The sequence below is a fragment of the Silene latifolia genome, unplaced genomic scaffold (assembly GCF_048544455.1).
Source record: "Silene latifolia isolate original U9 population unplaced genomic scaffold, ASM4854445v1 scaffold_128, whole genome shotgun sequence".
NCBI lineage: Eukaryota > Viridiplantae > Streptophyta > Magnoliopsida > Caryophyllales > Caryophyllaceae > Silene > Silene latifolia.
In genome coordinates this window covers 875,296-898,101 of record NW_027413131.1, presented here as the reverse complement: position 1 = coordinate 898,101, position 22,806 = coordinate 875,296, and positions in this window count along the sequence as shown.

The window sequence follows — 22,806 nt, the reverse complement described above, 5'->3', positions numbered from 1 at the left end:
CCTCAAATTGGACGAAGGTCCCAATCCGCGCCTCTAGCTCGGCCTCCTCTCCCGTTTCAACCTCCCCTTCTTGAAAAGGATTTGCCCTCAAATCCTCGACATCTTCATCCTCGAGGTCTTCATAAAACGGACTCAAGTCACCAATGTTGAAGGTTCCATGGACACCATACTCACCCTAAGATCGATTTTGTAAGCACTCGGACCAATTCTTTCCATAACTTCGAAAGGACCATCGGCTCTAGGCATGAGTTTGTTTTTCCTCTTTTGTGGGAACCTCTCCTTTCTTAAATGAACCCAAACAAGATCTCCGGGTTCAAAGTTCTTTGGATGACTCGGTTTCTTGACACGGTTCATATACCCCTCATTTGTTTTCTCAATTTGCTTCTTCACTTGGGCATGGATTTGGAGCATTTGTTCGACCCTTTTCTTGGCATCATAGTCGATGGAATTCCTCTTAATAGGTGCTAAATCAGTAGGCATAAGTGGATTAATGCCATAAACCACCTCGAATGGAGATTTCCCGGTGCTTGATGAAGGAGCTCGATTAAACGCAAATTCGGCTTGTGATAATTTGAGATCCCAATCTTTCAAAGACTTGCACACCGTGGCCCTTAAGATTCTGCCCAAGGTCTTGTTAGTAACCTCGGTTTGACCATCGGTTTGAGGATGATGGGAGGTGCTAAAAAGAAGCCTTGTTTTGAGCAATTTCCATAAGGACCTCCAAAAGTGACTCATGAACTTAGTATCCCGATCAGAAACTATTGACTTGGGTACACCATGTAGCTTGACCACTTCCTTTAGATACAAGTTAGCAACACTTGAAGCATCCTCGGTCTTTTTGCAAGCAATGAAATGAGCCATTTTGCTAAATCGATCAACCACGACCATGATGGAATCCTTGCCTCGTTGTGTCCTTGGCAAGGCCACAATAAAATCCATGCTAACATCCTCCCATGGCTGGTTTGGGACGGGTAGGGTTGTATAGGGACCCTTTTGAAAGGAAGACTTGGCTTGATGACAAGGAGCACACCTCTTGATCACACTTTGGACATCCCCAAGCATCTTTGGCCAAAAGAATTGCTCTTGGAGAATATCATATGTCTTTTGGATGCCAAAATGACCGGCAAGGCCATTTGAGTGAACTTCTTTAACCAACAAGTTTCTATAAGGTCCCTTGGGTATGCATAATCGATTCCCAAAGAACAAGAACCCTCCTTGACTCGAATACTTACTCCTCTTGCCCTCCTCACATTCTCGGCCCTCTTGGAGTATTTGCCACTCATCTTTGAAATCCGGATCTTCAATGTACAAATCCTTCATGTGTTCGAACCCTAATACCCTTTGTTCCATAAAACTCAACATGGTGAACCTCCTTGAGAGAGCATCGGCCACCACATTGTTTTTGCCCTCAATGTACTTGCTTGAAAAATTGAATGATTGTAAGAACTCCACCCATTTAGCATGCCTATGATTGAGCTTGTGTTGGCCATTGATATACTTGAGAGCTTCATGATCGGAATGCAACACAAACGGCTTTGGCTTCAAGTAGTGACTCCAATGGTTCAAAGCTCGAATAATGGCATAGAATTCCTTATCATAAGTTGAGTAATTGAGCTTGGCACCATTGAGCTTCTCACTAAAGTATGCTACTGGTTTGTGGTCTTGAAGTAGCACGGCCCCAACTCCAACTCCGCTAGCATCACACTCGACTTCAAATAACTTGTGGAAATTGGGTAATGCAAGAATAGGAGACTCGCACATTAAGGTCTTGACCTTGTTGAAGGCTGATTCGGCCCTATCATTCCAAGAGAACTCCCCTTTCTTCATACACTCGGTAATAGGAGCCATGATGGTGCTAAAATCTTTGATAAACCTCCTATAAAAGGAAGCTAAGCCATGGAAGCTCCTTACTTCGGTGATGGTGCTCGGTCTTGGCCAAGATTGAATAGCCTTGACCTTCTCTTGATCCACTAGAATCCCTTGATCACTAATGATGAAACCCAAGAATTGGACTTCCTTTTGCATGAATGAACACTTCTCCAATTTTCCATAAAGCTTATGCTCCCGAAGTGTTTCAAACAATACTTGTAGATGCTTGAGATGCTCTTCTTTGGATGGACTAAAAATCAGAATATCATCAAAGTATACCACCACAAATCGGCCCAAATAAGGCCTAAGGACCTCGGTCATCAACCTCATGAAAGTACTCGGAGCATTAGAGAGACCGAATGGCATGACAAGCCACTCATATAAGCCATGTTTTGTTTTGAAGGCTGTTTTCCACTCATCCCCTTCTTTGATTCTAACTTGATGGTAACCTTGCCTTAAATCGATCTTTGAGAACACTTGAGCTCCACTAAGCTCATCCAAGATATCGTCAAGTCTAGGTATGGGGAACCTATACTTAATGGTGATGTTGTTGATGGCTCGGCTATCGGTGCACATTCTCCATGACCCATCCTTTTTTGGAACAAGTAGTGCCGGAACCGCACAAGGACTAAGTGACTCCCTCACAAATCCTTTACTCACTAACTCCTCAATCTGTTTTTGCAACTCTTTGGTGGCTATTGGATCACTTCTATAGGCTGCTTTGTTTGGTAAAGAGGCTCCCGGAATGAGGTCAATTTGGTGCTCAATGCCCCTAAGAGGTGGTAGCCCACTCGGAAGTTCATTAGGAAAGACATCCCCATAAGAATCAAGTAACTCTTGAACCTCCCTCGACACTCCCTCCTTGGCCGTGGCCTGCTGGCCGTGACCCTCTCCGTCACCTCCTATTCCCTTAGCCAACCCCGTAACCACTAAAGCATACACATCCCCCTCCCCTTCTAACTCTTGCAACAATTCAGCCCCATTGATTAATAGGATTTCCTTAGAAGGTTCAACCATTGAAGGTGGTGTTGTAGGTTTGATGGTGGGTGGTAATGGTGACAATATGACTCTTTTGAAGCAAATTTGAAGGAATAGGTGTTCTCTTTCCCATGGTGAATCGAATCCCTATCAAATTCCCAAGGTCTCCCAAGTAACAAATGACAAGCATCCATGGGTAAGACATCACAAAGGACCTCATCAACATAATTCTTTCCAATGGAAAAAGAGACCAAACATTGTTTATCAACTCTAACCTCGGCTCCTTTGTTGAGCCACCTTAGTTTGTATGGACAAGGATGATTTATTGTGGGTAATGAGAGTTTTTCAATCAAAGTACTCGATGCTACATTAGTACAACTCCCCCATCAATTATCAAATTACACACTCTTCCCTTGATGGTACACCTAGTCCTAAAGATTTGTTGTCTTTGGTCTAGTTCTAATGGTTGTGGTTGTGTGTGCATCACCCTCCAAGTAACCAAACTAAGTCCCGAATCCGGCAAGACTACCTCGGCTGCCTCTTTTTGTTCCTCATCATTCTCATCATTTTCACAAACAAGAATCTCATCCTCTCCCCAATGGACTACTTCTAGGGTGCTAAGAGCCCTCTTGGTTGGACAATCTTTCATGAAATGACCATACCCTTGACATTGGAAGCATTTCTTGAGGCCTACGGTTTTTCTTTGAGAATTTTCGGGTGCTTTTCCTTTGTCAAAATAGGCTGTTTTTGGTTGTGAATTTGAGAGGTCTTTGGGTTTTGATTCGGTTGGTGTGTGGGGTTTCGAGTAATGGCCTGTTTTGGTCGGGTATTTTTGTGGGTTAGCCCTTCCCTTTCCCGCTTTCTCAACTCTCAAAGCCAAGTTAACGGCCTCATCAAAGGACCACACATGTTGTAATCGGACTCTTTGAGCAACTTTGTCATCTAGACCCTCAACAAATCTAGCAATTTTTTGTTCCGGTTTCTCATTCATTTCACATTGCAAAGTGAGTTGCTCAAAATCTCTAATGTAAGACTCAAGTGGTTGTTGATCTTGTTTAAGTTGAGTGAGTTTAATGAACAAATCTTGAGTGTATTCTTTAGGTACAAATTTCTCATTAAGCTTCTTCTTCAACTTTAACCAAGACTTAATGGGTTCCTTACCATCTCTCTTTCTCTGATTTTTTAAGTTCTCATACCAAAGTGAAGCATATCCTTTAAGTTTTAAGATGGCAACTTTAAAACACTTAGCATCCGAATATGACTTAAACTCAAAGACTCTTTCGATAGTTCTAAGCCAATCTATTAAATCTTCGGGATTTAAACTACCATTAAAGTCTGGAATTTCTACCTTTAAGTCTTTAGGATGCTCCTCATGATGAGCTTCAACCCAAGAATCCCCCGAATCCGAGTGCAAGTCGTCCTCCGCGTCCCCATGCTCTCGGCCCCTTGCTCCAAACCCACGGCCATGCCCTCTTCCATGGTGCGGTGGTGGTCGTCCTCCACGCCTTGGTGGTGTTGGAACATTGGTCATCAAGGTTGTTATGGATTCCAAGATCAAATTCACATTTGTTGTCAATCGGTCTACTTTGTTTTCAAGACTGAGTATTCTCTCTTCACTCATTGGGCTGTTTTTGTGTTTTTGAATGTAGTTAGGAAAATGAACTCACAAAACTAAACCAAAGCTCTGATAACCAAGTTGGAGTGAAACTTCTAACTCGATAATTTAAGTAGAAAACTAAGGAAAGGAGCCTAAGTTTGCATGAAACAAACTTCAGATTAGGCGTGTCCCTAGGGACGGTTTTGGGTGATATGACTAACCCCGAACACAAAGCAATAGGATTAGACTCGATAGTTTAAAAGCACACAAGCAAGTAAACTATCAAACTCCAAGCACAAAGCAAAGGAGCTCTTCAAGAACAAAGCAAAGAAGAGATTTTAATGAAGAAAACTCATGTTTCTTACTTGGTTTTTATCTTAAGCAAATCTGAATATTACACTTGGGAACTTGGCTTATTTATAGCCCAAGTCCTTCTAATCTTAACCATCCAAATTACATCCAATGGCTATCATTAAACTACTTAGAAAACAATAAAAGTTGCTGAAAAATCTATCCTAGGCAGCCAAGAGCATCAACCAAGCAAGAACAATCCAAATGGTCTTCTCAAGGTCTTACAATGAAAGGGACATAAGAGCTATCCTAGGAACACACAATTGGAGGCTTCCTTAGTCCATTTTCGGCTGGTATAAGCCCTTGAGAGCAGCCCCCAAAGCTCTTACACAATTGTAAGAATGATAGTGACACTTTGGATCTTCCTTGAAAGCGACATTTGAGCTAACTCTTCAAAATAAAGAAAACAGCCTTCTAGGACTGATTTGGACGGTTTGAGCAGCTGAAAAACGTCCTAGGATGGTCTTCATGTGATTACTAAAAAGATGGGACCGATTGGAAGCAAACTAAGCTCGTTTGTTGAAAACCGATAAACCCGTCACTCGGTTTTGTCTTGTGATTTCATCTTAGCTCGGATCCTTATTTAAATAAAAGTCCCTAGGCAAAAGTCTCAATATTCATTATAGAATTGAGACGTGACAAAGATTACCATGTCTTCTTAGACGGAATTTGAGTTAGACCTCAAATTGGACGAAGGTCCCAATCCGCGGTCTAGCTCGGCCTCCTCTCCCGTTTCAATGACTAATGAACTAGAACAAATAATTCACACAAGGAGTTACATTGACTAATGAACAAGGACAAATGGTTCACACAACGAGTCACAAGGACTAATGAACAAGAACAAATGGTTCACACAACGAGTCACAAAGACTAATAAACAAGAACAAATGGTTCACACAACGAGTCACAAGGACTAATGAACTAGAACAAATGATTATTACACAACGAGTCACAAGGACTAATTAACAAGGACAAATGATTTACACAATGAGTCACAATGACAAATGAAATAGAACAAATGATTCATACAACGAGTCACAAGGACTAATGAACTAGAACAAATGATTCACACAAGGAGTCACATTGACTAATGAACAAGGACAAATGGTTCACACAACGAGTCACAAGGACTAATGATCAAGAACAAATGGTTCACACAACGAGTCACAAAGACTAATAAACAAGAACAAATGGTTCACACAACGAGTCACAAGGACTAATGAACTAGAACAAATGATTATTACACAACGAGTCACAAGGACTAATTAACAAGGACAAATGATTTACACAATGAGTCACAATGACAAATGAAATAGAACAAATGATTCATACAACGAGTCACAAGGACTAATGAACTAGAACAAATGATTCACACAAGGAGTCACATTGACTAATGAACAAGGACAAATGGTTCACACAACGAGTCACAAGGACTAATGATCAAGAACAAATGGTTCACACAACGAGTCACAAAGACTAATAAACAAGAACAAATGGTTCACACAACGAGTCACAAGGACTAATGAACTAGAACAAATGATTTACCCAACGAGTCACAATGACTAATAAACAAGGACAAATGGTTTACACAAGGAGTCACAAGGACTAATTAACAAGGTCAAATGATTTACATAACGAGTCATAATGAATAATGAACTAGGACAAATGATTCACAAAACGAGTCACAATGACTAATGAACTAGAACAAATGATTCACACAAGGAGTCACATTGACTAATGAACAAGGACAAATGGTTCACACAACGAGTCACAAGGACTAATGAACAAGGAGAAATGATTCACACAATGAGTCACAAGGACTAATGAACAAGAACAAATGGTTCACACAACGAGTCACAAAGACTAATAAACAAGAACAAATGGTTCACACAACGAGTCACAAGGACTAATGAACTAGAACAAATGATTTACACAACGAGTCAGAAGGACTAATTAACAAGGATAAATGATTCACACAAGGAGTCACAATGACTAATGAACAAAGACAAATGGTTTACAACGAGTCACAAGGACTAATGAACAAGGACAAATGATTCACACAACGAGTCACAAGGACTAATGAACAAGAACAAATGGTTCACACAACGAGTCACAAAGACTAATGAGCAAGAACAAATGGTTCACACAATGAGTCACAAGGGCTAATGAACTAGAACAAATGATTTACACAACGAGTCACAATGACTAATAAACAAGGACAAATGGTTTACACAAGGAGTCACAAGGACTAATTAACAAGGTCAAATGATTTACATAACGAGTCATAATGAATAATGAACTAGGACAAATGATTCACAAAACGAGTCACAATGACTAATGAACTAGAACAAATGATTCACACAAGGAGTTACATTGACTAATGAACAAGGACAAATGGTTCACACAACGAGTCACAAGGACTAATGAACAAGAACAAATGGTTCACACAACGAGTCACAAAGACTAATAAACAAGAACAAATGGTTCACACAACGAGTCACAAGGACTAATGAACTAGAACAAATGATTATTACACAACGAGTCACAAGGACTAATTAACAAGGACAAATGATTTACACAATGAGTCACAATGACAAATGAAATAGAACAAATGATTCATACAACGAGTCACAAGGACTAATGAACTAGAACAAATGATTCACACAAGGAGTCACATTGACTAATGAACAAGGACAAATGGTTCACACAACGAGTCACAAGGACTAATGAACAAGAACAAATGGTTCACACAACGAGTCACAAAGACTAATAAACAAGAACAAATGGTTCACACAACGAGTCACAAGGACTAATGAACTAGAACAAATGATTTACCCAACGAGTCACAATGACTAATAAACAAGGACAAATGGTTTACACAAGGAGTCACAAGGACTAATTAACAAGGTCAAATGATTTACATAACGAGTCATAATGAATAATGAACTAGGACAAATGATTCACAAAACGAGTCACAATGACTAATGAACTAGAACAAATGATTCACACAAGGAGTCACATTGACTAATGAACAAGGACAAATGGTTCACACAACGAGTCACAAGGACTAATGAACAAGGAGAAATGATTCACACAATGAGTCACAAGGACTAATGAACAAGAACAAATGGTTCACACAACGAGTCACAAAGACTAATAAACAAGAACAAATGGTTCACACAACGAGTCACAAGGACTAATGAACTAGAACAAATGATTTACACAACGAGTCAGAAGGACTAATTAACAAGGATAAATGATTCACACAAGGAGTCACAATGACTAATGAACAAAGACAAATGGTTTACAACGAGTCACAAGGACTAATTAAGAAGGACAAATGATTTGCACAGCGAGTCACAATGGCAAATGAACTAGAACAAATGATTCACACAAGGAGTCACAATGACTAATGAACAAGGACAAATGGTTCACACAACGAGTCACAAGGACTAATGAACAAGGACAAATGATTCACACAACGAGTCACAAGGACTAATGAACAAGAACAAATGGTTCACACAACGAGTCACAAGGACTAATGAACAAGAACAAATGGTTCACACAACGAGTCACAAGGACTAATGAACTTGAACAAATGATTTACACAACGAGTCACAATGACTAATAAACAAGGACAAATGGTTTACACAAGGAGTCACAAGGACTAATTAACAAGGTCAAATGATTTACATAACGAGTCATTATGAATAATAAATTAGGACAAATGATTCACAAAACGAGTCACAATGACTAATGAACTAGAACAAATGATTCACACAAGGAGTCACAAGGACTAATGAACAAGGACAAATGGTTCACACAACGAGTCACAAGGACTAATGAACAAGAACAAATGGTTCACACAACGAGTCACAAGGACTAATGAACTAGAACAAATGATTTACACAACGAGTCAGAAGGACTAATTAACAAGGATAAATTATTCACACAATGAGTCACAATGACTAATGAACAAAGACAAATGGTTTACAACGAGTCACAAGGACTAATTAACAAGGACAAATGATTTACACAAAAGTCACAATGGCAAATGAACTAGAACAAATGATTCACACAAGGAGTCACAATGACTAATGAACAAGGACAAATGGTTCACACAACGAGTCACAAGGACTAATGAACAAGGAGAAATGATTCACACAATGAGTCACAAGGACTAATGAACAAGAACAAATGGTTCACACAACGAGTCACAAAGACTAATAAACAAGAACAAATGGTTCACACAACGAGTCACAAGGACTAATGAACTAGAACAAATGATTTACACAACGAGTCAGAAGGACTAATTAACAAGGATAAATTATTCACACAATGAGTCACAATGACTAATGAACAAAGACAAATGGTTTACAACGAGTCACAAGGACTAATTAACAAGGACAAATGATTTACACAGCGAGTCACAATGGCAAATGAACTAGAACAAATGATTCACACAAGGAGTCACAATGACTAATGAACAAGGACAAATGGTTCACACAACGAGTCACAAGGACTAATGAACAAGGACAAATGATTCACACAACGAGTCACAAGGACTAATGAACAAGAACAAATGGTTCACACAACGAGTCACAAGGACTAATGAACAAGAACAAATGGTTCACACAATGAGTCACAAGGGCTAATGAACTAGAACAAATGATTTACACAACGAGTCACAATGACTAATAAACAAGGACAAATGGTTTACACAAGGAGTCACAAGGACTAATTAACAAGGTCAAATGATTTACATAACGAGTCATAATGAATAATGAACTAGGACAAATGATTCACAAAACGAGTCACAATGACTAATGAACTAGAACAAATGATTCACACAAGGAGTCACATTGACTAATGAACAAGGACAAATGGTTCACACAACGAGTCACAAGGACTAATGAACAAGGAGAAATGATTCACACAATGAGTCACAAGGACTAATGAACAAGAACAAATGGTTCACACAACGAGTCACAAAGACTAATAAACAAGAACAAATGGTTCACACAACGAGTCACAAGGACTAATGAACTAGAACAAATGATTTACACAACGAGTCAGAAGGACTAATTAACAAGGATAAATGATTCACACAAGGAGTCACAATGACTAATGAACAAAGACAAATGGTTTACAACGAGTCACAAGGACTAATTAACAAGGACAAATGATTTACACAGCGAGTCACAATGGCAAATGAACTAGAACAAATGATTCACACAAGGAGTCACAATGACTAATGAACAAGGACAAATGGTTCACACAACGAGTCACAAGGACTAATGAACAAGGACAAATGATTCACACAACGAGTCACAAGGACTAATGAACAAGAACAAATGGTTCACACAACGAGTCACAAGGACTAATGAACAAGAACAAATGGTTCACACAACGAGTCACAAGGACTAATGAACTTGAACAAATGATTTACACAACGAGTCACAATGACTAATAAACAAGGACAAATGGTTTACACAAGGAGTCACAAGGACTAATTAACAAGGTCAAATGATTTACATAACGAGTCATTATGAATAATAAATTAGGACAAATGATTCACAAAACGAGTCACAATGACTAATGAACTAGAACAAATGATTCACACAAGGAGTCACATTGACTAATGAACAAGGACAAATGGTTCACACAACGAGTCACAAGGACTAATGAACAAGAACAAATGGTTCACACAACGAGTCACAAGGACTAATGAACTAGAACAAATGATTTACACAACGAGTCAGAAGGACTAATTAACAAGGATAAATTATTCACACAATGAGTCACAATGACTAATGAACAAAGACAAATGGTTTACAACGAGTCACAAGGACTAATTAACAAGGACAAATGATTTACACAGCGAGTCACAATGGCAAATGAACTAGAACAAATGATTCACACAAGGAGTCACAATGACTAATGAACAAGGACAAATGGTTCACACAACGAGTCACAAGGACTAATGAACAAGGAGAAATGATTCACACAATGAGTCACAAGGACTAATGAACAAGAACAAATGGTTCACACAACGAGTCACAAAGACTAATAAACAAGAACAAATGGTTCACACAACGAGTCACAAGGACTAATGAACTAGAACAAATGATTTACACAACGAGTCAGAAGGACTAATTAACAAGGATAAATTATTCACACAATGAGTCACAATGACTAATGAACAAAGAAAAATGGTTTACAACGAGTCACAAGGACTAATTAACAAGGACAAATGATTTACACAGCGAGTCACAATGGCGAATGAACTAGAACAAATGATTCACACAAGGAGTCACAATGACTAATGAACAAGGACAAATGGTTCACACAACGAGTCACAAGGACTAATGAACAAGGACAAATGATTCACACAACGAGTCACAAGGACTAATGAACAAGAACAAATGGTTCACACAACGAGTCACAAGGACTAATGAACAAGAACAAATGGTTCACACAATGAGTCACAAGGACTAATGAACTAGAACAAATGATTTACACAACGAGTCACAATGACTAATAAACAAGGACAAATGGTTTACACAAGGAGTCACAAGGACTAATTAACAAGGTCAAATGATTTACATAACGAGTCACAATGAATAATGAACTAGACAAATGATTCACAAAACGAGTCACAATGACTAATGAACTAGAACAAATGATTCACACAAGGAGTCACATTGACTAATAAACAAGAACAAATGGTTCACACAACGAGTCACAAGGACTAATGAACTAGAACAAATGATTTACACAACGAGTCAAAAGGACTAATTAACAAGGACAAATGATTCGCACAACGAGTCACAAGGACTAATGAACAAAGACAAATGGTTTACAACGAGTCACAAGGACTAATTAACAAGGACAAATGATTCACACAACGAGTCACAATTACAAATGAACTAGAACAAATGATTCACACAAGGAGTCACAATGACTAATGAACAAGGACAAATGGTTCACACAACGAGTCACAAGGACAAATGAACAAGGACAAATGATTCACACAACGAGTGACAAGGACTAATGAACAAGAACAAATGGTTCACACAACGAGTCACAAGGACTAATGAACAAGAAAAAATGGTTCACACAACAAGTCACAAGGACTAATGAACTTGAACAAATGATTTACACAACGAGTCACAATGACTAATAAACAAGGACAAATGGTTTACACAAGGAGTCACAAGGACTAATTAACAAGGTCAAATGATTTACATAATGAGTCATAATGAATAATGAACTAGGACAAATGATTCACAAAACGAGTCACAATGACTAATGAACTAGAACAAATGATTCACACAAGGAGTCACATTGACTAATGAACAAGGACAAATGGTTCACACAACGAGTCACAAGGACTAATGAACAAGGAGAAATGATTCACACAATGAGTCACAAGGACTAATGAACAAGAACAAATGGTTCACACAACGAGTCACAAAGACTAATAAACAAGAACAAATGGTTCACACAACGAGTCACAAGGACTAATGAACTAGAACAAATGATTTACACAACGAGTCAGAAGGACTAACTAACAAGGATAAATTATTCACACAATGAGTCACAATGACTAATGAACAAAGACAAATGGTTTACAACGAGTCACAAGGACTAATTAACAAGGACAAATGATTTACACAGCGAGTCACAATGGCAAATGAACTAGAACAAATGATTCACACAAGGAGTCACAATGACTAATGAACAAGGACAAATGGTTCACACAACGAGTCACAAGGACTAATGAACAAGGACAAATGATTCACACAACGAGTCACAAGGACTAATGAACAAGAACAAATGGTTCACACAACGAGTCACAAGGACTAATGAACAAGAACAAATGGTTCACACAATGAGTCACAAGGGCTAATGAACTAGAACAAATGATTTACACAACGAGTCACAATGACTAATAAACAAGGACAAATGGTTTACACAAGGAGTCACAAGGACTAATTAACAAGGTCAAATGATTTACATAACGAGTCATAATGAATAATGAACTAGGACAAATGATTCACAAAACGAGTCACAATGACTAATGAACTAGAACAAATGATTCACACAAGGAGTCACATTGACTAATAAACAAGAACAAATGGTTCACACAACGAGTCACAAGGACTAATGAACTAGAACAAATGATTTACACAACGAGTCAAAAGGACTAATTTATAAGGACAAATGATTCGCACAACGAGTCACAAGGACTAATGAACAAAGACAAATGGTTTACAACGAGTCACAAGGACTAATTAACAAGGACAAATGATTCACACAACGAGTCACAATTACAAATGAACTAGAACAAATGATTCACACAAGGAGTCACAATGACTAATGAACAAGGACAAATGGTTCACACAACGAGTCACAAGGACTAATGAACAAGGAGAAATGATTCACACAATGAGTCACAAGGACTAATGAACAAGAACAAATGGTTCACACCACGAGTCACAAAGACTAATAAACAAGAACAAATGGTTCACACAACGAGTCACAAGGACTAATGAACTAGAACAAATGATAATTACACAACGAGTCACAAGGACTAATTAACAAGGATAAATGATTCACACAACGAGTCACAAGGACTAATGAACAAAGACAAATGGTTTACAATGAGTCACAAGGACTAATTAACAAGGACAAATGATTTACACAACGAGTCACAATGACAAATGAACTAGAACAAATGATTTACACAAGGAGTCACAATGACTAATGAACAAGGACAAATGGTTCACACAACGAGTCACAAGGACTAATGAACAAGGACAAATGATTCACACAACGAGTCACAAGGACTAATGAACAAGAACAAATGGTTCACACAACAAGTCACAAGGACTAATGAACAAGAACAAATGGTTCACACAACGAGTCACAAGGGCTAATGAATTGAACAAATGATTTACACAACGAGTCACAATGACTAATAAACAAGGACAAATGGTTTACACAAGGAGTCACAAGGACTAATTAACAAGGTCAAATGATTTACATAACGAGTCATAATGAATAATGAACTAGGACAAATGATTCACAAAACGAGTCACAATGACTAATGAACTAGAACAAATGGTTCACACAACGAGTCACAAGGACTAATGAACAAGGAGAAATGATTCACACAATGAGTCACAAGGACTAATGAACAAGAACAAATGGTTCACACAACGAGTCACAAGGACTAATGAACAAGAACAAATGGTTCACACAACGAGTCACAAGGACTAATGAACTAGAACAAATGATTATTACACAACGAGTCATAAGGATTAACAAGGACAAATGATTTACACAATGAGTCAAAATGACAAATGAAATAGAACAAATGATTTACACAAGTAGTCACAATGACTAATGAACAAAGACAAATGGTTCACACAACGAGTCACAAGGACTAATGAACAAGGACAAATGATTCACACAACGAGTCACAAGGACTAATGAACAAGAAAAAATGGTTCACACAACGAGTCACAAGGACTAATGAACAAGAAAAAATGGTTCACACAACGAGTCACAAGGACTAATGAATTAGAACAAATGAATTACACAACGAGGCAGAAGAACTAATTAACAAGGACAAATGATTCACACAATGAGTCACAAGGACAAATGAATAAGGACAAATGATTCACACAATGAGTCACAAGGACTAATGAACAAGGACAAATGGTTTACAACGAGTCACAAGGACTATGTAACAAGGACAAATGGTTCACACAACGAGTCACAAGGACTAATGAACAAAGACAAATGATTCACACTACGAGTCACAAGGACAAATGAACAAGAACAAATGGTTCACACAACGAGTCACAAGGACTAATGAACAAGAACAAATGATTCACACAACGAGTCACAAGGACTAATGAACTAGAACAAATGATTTACACAACGAGTCAGAAGGACTAATGAACAAGGACAATTGATTCACACAACGAGTCACAAGGACTAATGAACAAAGACAATTGATTCACACAACGAGTCACAAGGACTAATGAACAAGGACAAATGGTTCACACAACGAGTCACAAAGACTAATAAACAAGAACAAATGGTTCACACAACGAGTCACAAGGACTAATGAACTAGAACAAATGATTTACACAACGAGTCACAATGACTAATAAACAAGGACAAATGGTTTACAACGAGTCACAATGACTAATGAACAAAGACAAATGGTTTACAACGAGTCACAAGGACTAATTTACAAGGACAAATGATTTACACAACGAGTCACAAGGACAAATGAACTAGAACAAATGATTCACACAAGGAGTCACAATGACTAATGAACAAGGACAAATGGTTCACACAACGAGTCACAAGGACTAATGAACAAGGACAAATGATTCACACAACGAGTCACAAGGACTAATGAACAAGAACAAATGGTTCACACAACGAGTCACAAGGACTAATGAACAAGAACAAATGGTTCACACAACGAGTCACAAGGACTAATGAACAAGAACAAATGATTCACACAACGAGTCACAAGGACTAATGAACAAGAAAAAATGGTTCACACAACGAGTCACAAGGACTAATGAATTAGAACAAATGAATTACACAACGAGGCAGAAGAACTAATTAACAAGGACAAATGATTCACACAATGAGTCACAAGGACAAATGAATAAGGACAAATGATTCAAACAATGAGTCACAAGGACTAATGAACAAGGACAAATGGTTTACAACGAGTCACAAGGACTATGTAACAAGGACAAATGGTTCACACAACGAGTCACAAGGACTAATGAACAAAGACAAATGATTCACACTACGAGTCACAAGGACAAATGAACAAGAACAAATGGTTCACACAACGAGTCACAAGGACTAATGAACAAGAACAAATGATTCACACAACGAGTCACAAGGACTAATGAACTAGAACAAATGATTTACACAACGAGTCACAAGGACTAATGAACAAGGACAAATGATTCACACAACGAGTCACAAGGACTAATGAACAAGGACAAATGATTCACACAATGAGTCACAAGGACTAATAAACAAGAACAAATGGTTCACACAACGAGTCACAAAGACTAATAAACAAGAACAAATGGTTCACACAACGAGTCACAAGGACTAATGAACTAGAACAAATGATTTACACAACGAGTCAGAAGGACTAATTAACAAGGATAAATTATTCACACAATGAGTCACAATGACTAATGAACAAAGACAAATGGTTTACACAACGAGTCACAAGGACTAATTAACAAGGACAAATGATTTACACAACGAGTCACAATGGCAAATGAACTAGAACAAATGATTCACACAAGGAGTCACAATGACTAATGAACAAGGACAAATGGTTCACACAACGAGTCACAAGGACTAATGAACAAGGACAAATGATTCACTCAACGAGTCACAAGGACTAATGAACAAGAACAAATGGTTCACACAACGAGTCACAAGGACTAATGAACAAGAACAAATGGTTCACACAACGAGTCACAAGGACTAATGAACTTGAACAAATGATTTACACAACGAGTCACAATGACTAATAAACAAGGACAAATGGTTTACACAAGGAGTCACAAGGACTAATTAACAAGGTCAAATGATTTACATAACGAGTCATAATGAATAATGAACAAGGACAAATGATTCACAAAACGAGTCACAATGACTAATGAACTAGAACAAATGATTCACACAAGGAGTCACAAGGACTAATGAACAAGGACAAATGGTTCACACAACGAGTCACAAGGACTAATGAACAAGGAGAAATGATTCACACAATGAGTCACAAGGACTAATAAACAAGAACAAATGGTTCACACAACGAGTCACAAAGACTAATAAACAAGAACAAATGGTTCACACAACGAGTCACAAGGACTAATGAACTAGAACAAATGATTTACACAACGAGTCACAAGGACTAATTAACAAGGACAAATGATTCACACAATGAGTCACAATGACTAATGAACAAAGACAAATGGTTTACAACGAGTCACAAGGACTAATTAACAAGGACAAATGATTTACACAACGAGTCACAATGACAAATGAACTAGAACAAATGATTCACACAAGGAGTCACAATGACTAATGAACAAGGACAAATGGTTCACACAACGAGTCACAAGGACTAATGAACAAGGACAAATGATTCACACAACGAGTCACAAGGACTAATGAACAAGAACAAATGGTTCACACAACGAGTCACAAGGACTAATGAACAAGAACAAATGGTTCACACAATGAGTCACAAGGACTAATGAACTAGAACAAATGATTTACACAACGAGTCACAATGACTAATAAACAAGGACAAATGGTTTACACAAGGAGTCACAAGGACTAATTAACAAGGTCAAATGATTTACATAACGAGTCATAATGAATAATGAACAAGGACAAATGATTCACAAAACGAGTCACAATGACTAATGAACTAGAACAAATGATTCACACAAGGAGTCACATTGACTAATAAACAAGAACAAATGGTTCACACAACGAGTCACAAGGACTAATGAACTAGAACAAATGATTTACACAACGAGTCAAAAGGACTAATTAACAAGGACAAATGATTCACACAACGAGTCACAAGGACTAATGAACAAAGACAAATGGTTTACAACGAGTCACAAGGACTAATTAACAAGGACAAATGATTCACACAACGAGTCACAATTACAAATGAACTAGAACAAATGATTCACACAAGGAGTCACAATGACTAATGAACAAGGACAAATGGTTCACACAACGAGTCACAAGGACTAATGAACAAGGAGAAATGATTCACACAATGAGTCACAAGGACTAATGAACAAGAACAAATGGTTCACACCACGAGTCACAAAGACTAATAAACAAGAACAAATGGTTCACACAACGAGTCACAAGGACTAATGAACTAGAACAAATGATAATTACACAACGAGTCACAAGGACTAATTAACAAGGATAAATGATTCACACAACGAGTCACAAGGACTAATGAACAAAGACAAATGGTTTACAATGAGTCACAAGGACTAATTAACAAGGACAAATGATTTACACAACGAGTCACAATGACAAATGAACTAGAACAAATGATTTACACAAGGAGTCACAATGACTAATGAACAAGGACAAATGGTTCACACAACGAGTCAAAAGGACTAATGAACAAGGACAAATGATTCACACAACGAGTCACAAGGACTAATGAACAAGAACAAATGGTTCACACAACAAGTCACAAGGACTAATGAACAAGAACAAATGGTTCACACAACGAGTCACAAGGGTTAATGAATTGAACAAATGATTTACACAACGAGTCACAATGACTAATAAACAAGGACAAATGGTTTACACAAGGAGTCACAAGGACTAATTAACAAGGTCAAATGATTTACATAACGAGTCATAATGAATAATGAACTAGGACAAATGATTCACAAAACGAGTCACAATGACTAATGAACTAGAACAAATGGTTCACACAACGAGTCACAAGGACTAATGAACAAGGACAAATGATTCACACAACGAGTCACAAGGACTAATGAACAAGAAAAAATGGTTCACACAACGAGTCACAAGGACTAATGAACAAGAAAAAATGGTTCACACAACGAGTCACAAGGACTAATGAATTAGAACAAATGAATTACACAACGAGGCAGAAGAACTAATTAACAAGGACAAATGATTCACACAATGAGTCACAAGGACAAATGAATAAGGACAAATGATTCACACAATGAGTCACAAGGACTAATGAACAAGGACAAATGGTTTACAACGAGTCACAAGGACTATGTAACAAGGACAAATGGTTCACACAACGAGTCACAAGGACTAATGAACAAAGACAAATGATTCACACTACGAGTCACAAGGACAAATGAACAAGAACAAATGGTTCACACAACGAGTCACAAGGACTAATGAACAAGAACAAATGATTCACACAACGAGTCACAAGGACTAATGAACTAGAACAAATGATTTACACAACGAGTCAGAAGGACTAATGAACAAGGACAATTGATTCACACAACGAGTCATAAGGACTAATGAACAAGGACAATTGATTCACACAATGAGTCACAAGGACTAATAAACAAGCACAAATGGTTCACACAACGAGTCACAAAGACTAATAAACAAGAACAAATGGTTCACACAACGAGTCACAAGGACTAATGAACTAGAACAAATGATTTACACAACGAGTCAGAAGGACTAACTAACAAGGATAAATTATTCACACAATGAGTCACAATGACTAATGAACAAAGACAAATGGTTTACAACGAGTCACAAGGACTAATTAACAAGGACAAATGATTTACACAACGAGTCACAATGGCAAATGAACTAGAACAAATGATTCACACAAGGAGTCACAATGACTAATGAACAAGGACAAATGGTTCACACAACGAGTCACAAGGACTAATGAACAAGGACAAATGATTCACTCAACGAGTCACAAGGACTAATGAACAAGAACAAATGGTTCACACAACGAGTCACAAGGACTAATGAACAAGAACAAATGGTTCACACAACGAGTCACAAGGACTAATGAACTTGAACAAATGATTTACACAACGAGTCACAATGACTAATAAACAAGGACAAATGGTTTACACAAGGAGTCACAAGGACTAATTAACAAGGTCAAATGATTTACATAACGAGTCATAATGAATAATAAATTAGGACAAATGATTCACAAAACGAGTCACAATGACTAATGAACTAGAACAAATGATTCACACAAGGAGTCACATTGACTAATGAACAAGGACAAATGGTTCACACAACGAGTCACAAGGACTAATGAACAAGGAGAAATGATTCACACAATGAGTCACAAGGACTAATAAACAAGAACAAATGGTTCACACAACGAGTCACAAAGACTAATAAACAAGAACAAATGGTTCACACAACGAGTCACAAGGACTAATGAACTAGAACAAATGATTTACACAACGAGTCAGAAGGACTAACTAACAAGGATAAATTATTCACACAATGAGTCACAATGACTAATGAACAAAGACAAATGGTTTACAACGAGTCACAAGGACTAATTAACAAGGACAAATGATTTACACAGCGAGTCACAATGGCAAATGAACTAGAACAAATGATTCACACAAGGAGTCACAATGACTAATGAACAAGGACAAATGGTTCACACAACGAGTCACAAGGACTAATGAACAAGGACAAATGATTCACACAACGAGTCACAAGGACTAATGAACAAGAACAAATGGTTCACACAACGAGTCACAAGGACTAATGAACAAGAACAAATGGTTCACACAATGAGTCACAAGGGCTAATGAACTAGAACAAATGATTTACACAACGAGTCACAATGACTAATAAACAAGGACAAATGGTTTACACAAGGAGTCACAAGGACTAATTAACAAGGTCAAATGATTTACATAACGAGTCATAATGAATAATGAACTAGGACAAATGATTCACAAAACGAGTCACAATGACTAATGAACTAGAACAAATGATTCACACAAGGAGTCACATTGACTAATAAACAAGAACAAATGGTTCACACAACGAGTCACAAGGACTAATGAACTAGAACAAATGATTTACACAACGAGTCAAAAGGACTAATTAACAAGGACAAATGATTCACACAACGAGTCACAAGGACTAATGAACAAAGACAAATGGTTTACAACAAGTCACAAGGACTAATTAACAAGGACAAATGATTCACACAACGAGTCACAATTACAAATGAACTAGAACAAATGATTCACACAAGGAGTCACAATGACTAATGAACAAGGACAAATGGTTCACACAACGAGTCACAAGGACTAATGAACAAGGACAAATGATTCACACAACGAGTCACAAGAACTAATGAACAAGAACAAATGGTTCACACAACGAGTCACAAGGACTAATGAACAAGAACAAATGGTTCACACAACGAGTCACAAGGACTAATGAACTTGAACAAATGATTTACACAACGAGTCAAAAGGACTAATTAACAAGGACAAATGATTCGCACAACGAGTCACAAGGACTAATGAACAAAGACAAATGGTTTACAACGAGTCACAAGGACTAATTAACAAGGACAAATGATTCACACAACGAGTCACAATTACAAATGAACTAGAACAAATGATTCACACAAGGAGTCACAATGACTAATGAACAAGGACAAATGGTTCACACAACGAGTCACAAGGACTAATGAACAAGGAGAAATGATTCACACAATGAGTCACAAGGACTAATGAACAAGAACAAATGGTTCACACAACGAGTCACAAAGACTAATAAACAAGAACAAATGGTTCACACAACGAGTCACAAGGACTAATGAACTAGAACAAATGATAATTACACAACGAGTCACAAGGACTAATGAACAAGGATAAATGATTCACACAACGAGTCACAAGGACTAATGAACAAAGACAAATGGTTTACAATGAGTCACAAGGACTAATTAACAAGGACAAATGATTTACACAACGAGTCACAATGACAAATGAACTAGAACAAATGATTTACACAAGGAGTCACAATGACTAATGAACAAGGACAAATGGTTCACACAACGAGTCACAAGGACTAATGAACAAGGACAAATGATTCACACAACGAGTCACAAGGACTAATGAACAAGAACAAATGGTTCACACAACAAGTCACAAGGACTAATGAACAAGAACAAATGGTTCACACAACGAGTCACAAGGGCTAATGAATTGAACAAATGATTTACACAACGAGTCACAATGACTAATAAACAAGGACAAATGGTTTACACAAGGAGTCACAAGGACTAATTAACAAGGTCAAATGATTTACATAACGAGTCATAATGAATAATGAACTAGGACAAATGATTCACAAAACGAGTCACAATGACTAATGAACTAGAACAAATGGTTCACACAACGAGTCACAAGGACTAATGAACAAGGACAAATGATTCACACAATGAGTCACAAGGACTAATGAACAAGAACAAATGGTTCACACAACGAGTAACAAAGACTAATAAACAAGAACAAATGGTTCACACAACGAGTCACAAGGACTAATGAACTAGAACAAATGATTATTACACAACGAGTCATAAGGATTAACAAGGACAAATGATTTACACAATGAGTCAAAATGACAAATGAAATAGAACAAATGATTTACACAAGTAGTCACAATGACTAATGAACAAAGACAAATGGTTCAAACAACGAGTCACAAGGACTAATGAACAAGGACAAATGATTCACACAACGAGTCACAAGGACTAATGAACAAGAACAAATGGTTCACACAACGAGTCACAAGGACTAATGAACAAGAACAAATGATTCACACAACGAGTCACAAGGACTAATGAACTAGAACAAATGATTTACACAACGAGTCAAAGGACTAATGAACAAGGACAAATGATTCACACAACGAGTCACAAGGACTAATGAACAAAGACAAATGATTCACACAACGAGTCACAAGGACTAATGAACAAAGACAAATGGTTTACAACGAGTCACAAGGATTAATTAACAAGGACAAATGATTCACACAACGAGTCACAATTACAAATGAACTAGAACAAATGATTCACACAAGGAGTCACAATGACTAATGAACAAGGACAAATGGTTCACACAACGAGTCACAAGGACTAATGAACAAGGACAAATGATTTACACAACGAGTCACAAGGACTAATGAACAAGAACAAATGGTTCACACAACGAGTCACAAGGACTAATGAACAAGAACAAATGGTTCACACAACGAGTCACAAGGACTAATGAACTTGAACAAATGATTTACACAACGAGTCACAATGACTAATAAACAAGGACAAATGGTTTACACAAGGAGTCACAAGGACTAATTAACAAGGTCAAATGATTTACATAACG